Below are 7,794 nucleotides of genomic sequence, written 5' to 3'. Positions count from 1 at the left end.
GTCCCGGTTCAAGCCACCAACCGGGATCAATGGCGGTGGGCCAGGAGCGAGGCCCATTGGTCCCGTCCCACCAACCGAGACCAAAAGGTCCAGACGAACCGGGAGCAATGGCCCACGTGGCCCGGCCGGCCCCCGGGGCTCACGAACCGGGTCCAGTGCCCCCATGGGTCCCGGTTCTGGACTGAACCGGGACTAATGGGCTGACCTGGCTTGGACCTTTGCCCCCTTTTCTACTAGTGATGTAGTGTTTAAGTTGCAATAATGGGTAAATGGGGTCACATGCTACTCGCTTAGTTCATCTCCTTCTCTATCTTTGTTATATGTTCACATATAGGATCCTAAGATTTTGTCTATATTCTAGCAAACTGAAATTCAAACAAGACCAATACAATGACTTCCAAATAAGAAATGATGCATGACCATTTTGTTGGTCAAGACTTTATTTTGTTGATATAGTAAATGGCACCACCGTCCATATCCACCGAACCCACACATATAGAATTGATATATAAAAATAACAAATTGCTTCACCGGCCATCTATTTCAGTAACGGATAAAGAATTCACAAAGATTTGAATGTTATTTCTGAATTGGTCTAATTCGGTGTTCCGCCGCACAAGATAGCCAGGGCGACTGGGAGTTGGAAGTGTGGTACTTCCATTCTCTAGGGCGGTCATAACAGATGACATCAATGGCCTATCATCCAGGTTTTCCTGAACACACAATAGTGCTACATGGATGCAAAGGAAAAGTTCATCTGTTGAACAAGTATCCATGATAGATGAATGAGCCAAATCTTTTGTCTTCTCTTCCTTCCACATATTCCACGACTAAAACAACATAATCAATCATTTCACTTGTAGAATATTTCCCTTTAAAAAAACTCGGTGACCTTCTCCCAAATTAGAGTTTTAGAGAAAGTATGCATGTACTTACATAGTCTATGAGACTAGAAAAGCCCATGGTGTGAATACTAGAGCTTCTCTTTATACTAGTAACAATCTCTAGCAGTAACACACCAAAGCTATAGATGTCTGACTTGGTAGAGAAGACACCTTCCATTGCATACTCAGGAGCCATGTATCCACTGCTTGATTATTTTTTACTTTCAAGAGTTACTGAAACAGGATTTGAGTATAACCACAAGTTCATATGAGCTACTAGTTGTATAGTTACTTACTATGTTCCGACAACACGTTGAGTGTTTGCATTTTCCTGGTTATTGTCAAAGAGCCTTGCCATACCAAAATCTGCTATCTTGGGTTTCATCTCTGCATCTAGCAAAACATTTCCAGGTTTGAGGTCTCTATGGATTATAGTCAATCTTGAATCTTGGTGGAGATAAAGAAGCCCCCTTGCAATTCCTTCGACTATATTAAACCTTGTCGTCCAGTCTAGCAACTGTTTTCTTGAATCATCTACATAAAAAATTGAATGTAAGAAAAGGAAATAGAGTTGTGCGATGATATTGTAGTGTGTGTATGAATTATACCTAAAAGTGTGTAATCTAAGCTTTTATTATGCAAGTACTCATAAATCAACAACTTTTCATCTCCCTCGCCACAACATGCAAGTAGTCGAACCAAATTACGGTATTGCAATTTGGCAATAAGTGCTACTTCATTTGTGAATTCAATTGTCCCTTGTTGTGAATCCCTACTTAGCCTTTTGACAGCAATTTGTTGACCACCTAGTGTTCCCTGCATAATTGTAAGGGAACTCATAAATTTTAGTTCGCCGTATGAACAAAGCAACAACGTGAGCAATTATGGAGTGAATAAGAGGAAACTATTTTAAACAAATTACCTTATAAACTTTGCCAAATCCTCCTTGTCCAATCATACATGTTTCGGAGAAATTTTGTGTTGCCTGAGCAATTTCATGAAATATTGTACCCACGATGGCCAAATTATAGGCTTAAAAAGTAATCCCTCCCTTTCATAACGAGTGCCTAAGTTTTTTTAGAAGTGAAAGTTTATAAAGTTTGACCAAGTTTAGAAAGAAAATTATCTGTATCTACAATACCATACATATACGATAAGAAAATATGTGTCATGAAGTATCTGCTGATATGAATCTGTTATTCTATATGTAAATATTAGTCTAACAAAAAATGATTAAAGTTGCTGAAGTTTGACTTTGGGAAAAAAGTATGCACTGCATTATAAGAAGGGAGTACATATCGGGGTCAGTCGCTGGGCCGGGCACAAGGACTAAGTAGTAGTAGTAGCAGCAGCAGCAGCCGTAGTAGTAGTATTAGTATAGGCATAAATATTTCCCTTGGAAATGAAAATTGAACATATATACCTTTGAATTTCAACCATGCAAGGAAAGTGCACACGATAATCACCACACTACTTCCTAGGGCCGTCAGTGTAATCCTCATTGCATTGCTCTTTGTCCTTTTACCTGTGCATGCATAAGCATGACATTAGCATAAAATAATGTACTTGCATTTGCATATACGAATCGCCAATTCAAAATTTATAAAGGAATTAATAGAGAGATCTAGGTTGTACCAGCAGCTGGAGGATCCAATCCTGCAAGCCGGAGATAGAGCGTGTCGCTGGCGGGGCTTGCGCCCAGCTTCCCAATGTCAACTAACTCCCCAGCCCAAACTAAGCACCTCGTCATGTCTGCACTAGATGCGCTGCTGGTCAAGTTGGCGTAAGCGTACGCCACGCACGAGCAGTTGCGGCGGCACTCTGCCGCGCACCCCTCCAGCGTCCTGTTCGACACAAGCGCAAAACCATCCGGTGGTTTCATTCCCGGCAATGCCAAGAAACCGTCACCGCCGGCACCGGTACCGCACCCACTCAGCGCCTCCTTCCGACGGCAGCCTTCCGAGAACCTCCCGCTGCTCCACTCCTCTCTTCTTGCCGGCTCAAAGCCGTTGAGGCACCTGCACGTCGGCACGGGCAGTACCGTGTCGTCACAGTACCCGTTGGGGCCACAATAGCCGTAGTGGTCGCACCGGTAAGGCGGCCATTGCCCGAGGACGGCCCAGGCTGACGAGCTGGCGTTCCAGCCCTGGATTTGGAGCTCGCCGGAGTAGGTCAGCACGAACCTGGTGAGCCAAGCGCCGTCCGAGATGGTGTAGACTGTGTAGCTCTCGTCGTCGTCGTTGACGACGGCTAGGTAGATGATGATGGAGCTGGTCTTGGTCGTCTGGAACTGGTACTCGCTCTTCACCCTGTACCCCGTCCACGGCGTGCTACGGTACACTGGGCGCGTGCCTTCCCAGAGGAATATCTGCGGGAACGTGGCCAGGTCGCTGCCGTAGGAGAAGTTCCCAGGCGAGGGGTCGCCCGGGCCCTTCCAAGACACCAGGCGCTCACCGGCACGCGCACCGTGCTTGATCACCATCTTCATGCCAGGCAGCATCGTGTTGCTCGGGTAGTCAAAGGCTCAAAGCTCTGCCACAACATGGTGCCGTTTGGCGACCGGACGACGAGGTTGCCGGTGTTCAGAAGCACTGCCTCTGATAAAGGGGAGTTCGGAGCAGCGGCCACGGTCGTCGTCCAAACGACGCGGCCGCTGCTGTTACCGTCGGAGAGAACAAGGTCGGAGGTGTTGGTGAGGGAGAGCATGGGTGCACTGCTGTTGGTGACAGGAGTTTCCCGGTTGGCGACCCACACCACGGTGAGCTCAGGGACGCCGTTGTACCAGATGCCAAGGTGCAGGTTGGCCGGAGCTGAGCTGGACGGTGCGAAGAAGCCCAAGGCGAAGTCACGGCCGTCGGAGACGATGGTGGCTCCGGGGAAGAGCGGCTTGCCGGGGACAAGCCGGTCGTCGGACGCACGCAAAGGCAGGAGTGCAAGGATCAGGACCGTGACGGAGCAGGCAAGAGCTGACCACTCCATCGATTTTGCAGAAGGAATCGCAGGGGCGAGTATGCTCTTCTGGAAAGGAATTAATCTACCAGAAACAATAATTGCAGTCTTACATTCCTAATTAAGAGTGTAGACTTTAGAGCCTTGGTCATACAAGCAACAATAATGCAAAGATTCCCTTAAAAAATGCAAAGACTTTGCAAATACAGTAGGCTAGTTTGGTAATTGTCAAATTCAGCTGTCTACGTCAATATTGCCGAAGCATTACACTGTCAGCACTCCTGACGCGCCGGCCCGCAGGGCAGCGACCACGCCAGCAACAGCACTGCCCAGCGGCCCAACAGACCAAGGCGGCCCAACCCACGAGTCCACGGGCCAGGATGGACTCGCTGAGCCTCGGCAGATACTTAAGGAGGCAGCAACGGAAGAGGAACGCATCCAGTGGATCAAGAACAACCCGGCGGCGGCTATTCCCCTTTTCCATAACCCAAGTTCATCCCTGTATCGCTCCTGTACAATCGGTGTAATAGCTACTACTTCAGAGAGCTTAATATATCGATCCTCCTCTTTGAGCCTATCATCTGGTATCAGAGACACCAACCACCACCTCTCCCCGCTCCGCCCTGGCGCATCTCATCGAGACACGCGGTCTTCGGCAAGCACGCGAAGCCATGGATACGAGTGTATCCGCGTTCCTCACGCGCTTCGAGTCCAAGATCGAGGCCGCCATCGATGGCCTCACCAAGGCACAACAGTCCACCTCGACGAAGATCGACGATCTGCTCAGCTGGCGCCCCGATCTCGAGCGGCGCGTCGCGGATCTGAGCGATGCGGTGGCTGCCCTACAGGCGGCGCCGCCATCACCGTGGAAGGATCAGGAGGAGCAGCACCCGCGCCCCTCCACGCTGCTGCAGCCCGGTGACCACCTCGGCACCGCGGCAGGCGCAGCGACCGGCCAACACGGGCCCAATGGCCACGGCGCGTTCCATCTTCAACGGGGGCACCCCGCGGCGTCCTTGGTGACGCCGCCCCCGCCCCCGGCCCAAGGCCAGACATCGTTTCCGATCTCCCCAGTTCCACCGCCCCCCTTTACCCACGCTACCCAGATGCTCACCGGACTGGGTCAGGCGCACCCGTCCAACATTTTTTCCCAATTTTCGGGCAAAAATCCCAATCTCTGGAAAACTCTTTGTGAGCAGTATTTTAGCATGTTCGACATAGCTGCATCTTTTTGGGTGCCCATGGCCACGCTCAACTTCTCGGGGCCAGCGGCCATTTGGCTTCAGTCGGTTCAGAAACGGCTGCACGAATTCGGTTGGGACGGCTTTACATCCCTTTTGAGCACTCGCTTTGGCCGTGACCGTCATCAGATGCTAATACGGCAGTTTTACACCATCCACCAAACTTCTTCAGTTGCTGATTACATTGAGAAATTCGAGTTGATCATCAATCATTTATGTTCTTATTCCGATACCATGCATCCTTACTATTTTCTGACCCGTTTTGTCGAGGGCCTGAGGAGCGATATACAGGCAGTGGTGATGGTCCAACGCCCCCCTGACCTGGACACGGCGTGCGCCCTGGCGGTGTTGCAAGAAGAAGTGGCTGCCGGCGCGCATGCGACTCCAGCGCGTCTTCTAGAACCACCACCACGCGCTGCAGTGCCGCTGTCATTGCCAGCACCACCGGCGCCATCCCCTGCCTACAGTCGCCACCAATCGCCGCGGTACCGATGTAGCGCGCGCCGTGGCTTACAAGCTCAAGACACTGCGGGAATATCGGCGAGCTTGCGGTCTCTGCTTCAAGTGTGGCGAGAAGTGGGGACAAGATCATGTTTTCCCCACTTTAGTTCAACTACACGTCGTCGAGGAACTTCTGGACTTGTTCGGCATCGACAGCACCACCAACACCCAACTACCAGAGACAGGCGAAGTAAGTGACACGGTCATGGAGATTTCTTTGTCTGCTGTGACTGGGGGCGTCTCGGCCAAGGCATTTCAATTGCACGCCTGGATTCAAGGGCGTGAGGTACTCATGTTAGTTGACTCTGGCAGCTCCAATTCGTTCGTCGATGCTCAGTTTGCAAAATCTCTATCCGGCATACAGAGTCTGCCCAAGCCTGGCCGTGTTCGTGCGGCTGATGGGGGTGAGTTGATCTGCTCTACTTTTGTTCCGAGCTGTGCCTAGTACACTCAAGGCCATGAGTTCTTTACTGATCTGAAAGTACTCACTCTTGGGGCATATGATGCAATTTTGGGAATGGACTGGCTCGAGTTACACAGCCCTATGGTGGTCGATTGGCGTGCACGTTTCTTGGAGATATCCACCCCAGCAGGACCCCTCTGTCTCACAGGCCAATATGCATCATCAACCTATTGCGAAGCAATCAACTATGTGCAACTACAAGGGCTCTGTAGTCAAGGGCCAATCTCCCACATCATTCATCTGTGTATGGTCATCCCTGATGCGGAAGCATCTACCCCAATACCTGACTGCATTCAGAAAGTGATCGATGAGTTCTCTGATGTCTTCACTGAACCAACTGGGCTACCTCCCCGACGTGCCTGTGACCACATAATTCCTCTTATTCCAGGAGCGCAGCCAGTGAATGTACGACCGTACAGACACAAACCAGAACTCAAGTCAGAGATTGAGAAACAAGTGGAAGAACTGCGCACATCGCGTATCATTCGGAGGAGCACCGGCCTTTTTCTTCTCCAGTGATACTAGTCAAGAAAAAAGACGGAACCTGGAGGTTATGCATCGATTACAGACACCTGAACGCTCTTACTGTCATTGCCAAGCATCCGGTACCCATTATAGAAGAGCTTTTGGATGAGCTCCACGGTGCAGCCTGGTTTTCTAAGCTGGATCTTCGTGCAGGATACCACCAAATTCGGCTGGCACCAGGAGAAGATACAAGACCGCCTTTCAAACACACTAGGGGCATTTTGAGTTCAAGGTGGTCTCATTTAGACTAGCGGGTGCACTGGCAACTTTCATTGGTGCAGTCACACCACTCTGAAACCGGTCAACCGCGTCTGTGTGGTGTCATTCTTCGATGATATATTGGTTTTCAGCGCTACTCTTCAAGCACACATCGATCATTTACGCCAAGTCCTCACTCTGCTCCGAAGAGATAACTGGTATGTCAAGCTCAGTAAGTGTGCTTTCGGACAGCAACAAATCTCGTATCTAGGACACACCATCAGTGCTCAGGGAGTTTCCACCGACCCGTCCAAAATCAATGCAGTTGCCAACTAGTCAGCGCCAACGGATGTCAAGGGAGTAAGCAGTTTTCTGGGGCTTGCCGACTATTACCGTCGGTTTGTGCGAAATTTCGGAGTGATAGCGAAGCCTTTATTCAATCTTCTCAAGAAAGGGACACCATTCATTTGGACTTCCACCACTGACACAACCTTCCAAGTGCTCAAACAACAGCTCATATCAGCTCCAGCACTCGCGCTGCCCAATTTTCAGCAGCCGTTTACAGTGGAAACAGACGCAAGTGAACGGGGCATAGGAGCTATTCTGCACCAACAAGGCCACCCAATAGCCTTTATGACCAAAGCTCTCAGCCCATGATACCAAGGCTTGTCAACATACGAGAAAGAGTACTTGGCAATCATTGTGGCTGTCGACCAATGGCGTCCGTATCTGCAACAAGCTGAATTTGTCATCCTGATGGATCAGCGAAGCTTGGTCCACTTGGAAGAACAAAGGCTGACCACGCCGTGGAAACAGAAAGCATTCACCAAACTTTTGGGACTGCGCTACCGCATTCGTTACAAAAAGGCGTTGAAAATGCAGGCGCTGATGCTCTGTCCAGAGCGAACCCAACTGACATGCTTGCTAGCATCACCTCTTGCCGCCCAGCGTGGCTCAAGGACGTGGTCACTAGCTACATGAACAACCCACAAGCTTCGCGTCTCCTAGAATAGTTAGCGATCAAGGAAGATCC

At 50.1% G+C, this 7,794-nt stretch overlaps 1 pseudogene; it reads right to left on the bottom strand.

The window, feature by feature from the left end:
* Positions 1-487: 487 nt before the first annotated feature.
* On the bottom strand, positions 488-3,863 carry LOC123116800 (G-type lectin S-receptor-like serine/threonine-protein kinase At1g11300; annotated as a pseudogene).
* Between the last annotated feature and the right edge of the window lie 3,931 nt (positions 3,864-7,794).

This window comes from Triticum aestivum, chromosome 5B, assembly GCF_018294505.1.
Source record: "Triticum aestivum cultivar Chinese Spring chromosome 5B, IWGSC CS RefSeq v2.1, whole genome shotgun sequence".
Lineage (NCBI taxonomy): Eukaryota > Viridiplantae > Streptophyta > Magnoliopsida > Poales > Poaceae > Triticum > Triticum aestivum.
The sequence above is the reverse complement of the archived record's forward strand: the minus strand, read 5'-3'. Positions and strand labels throughout refer to the sequence as shown.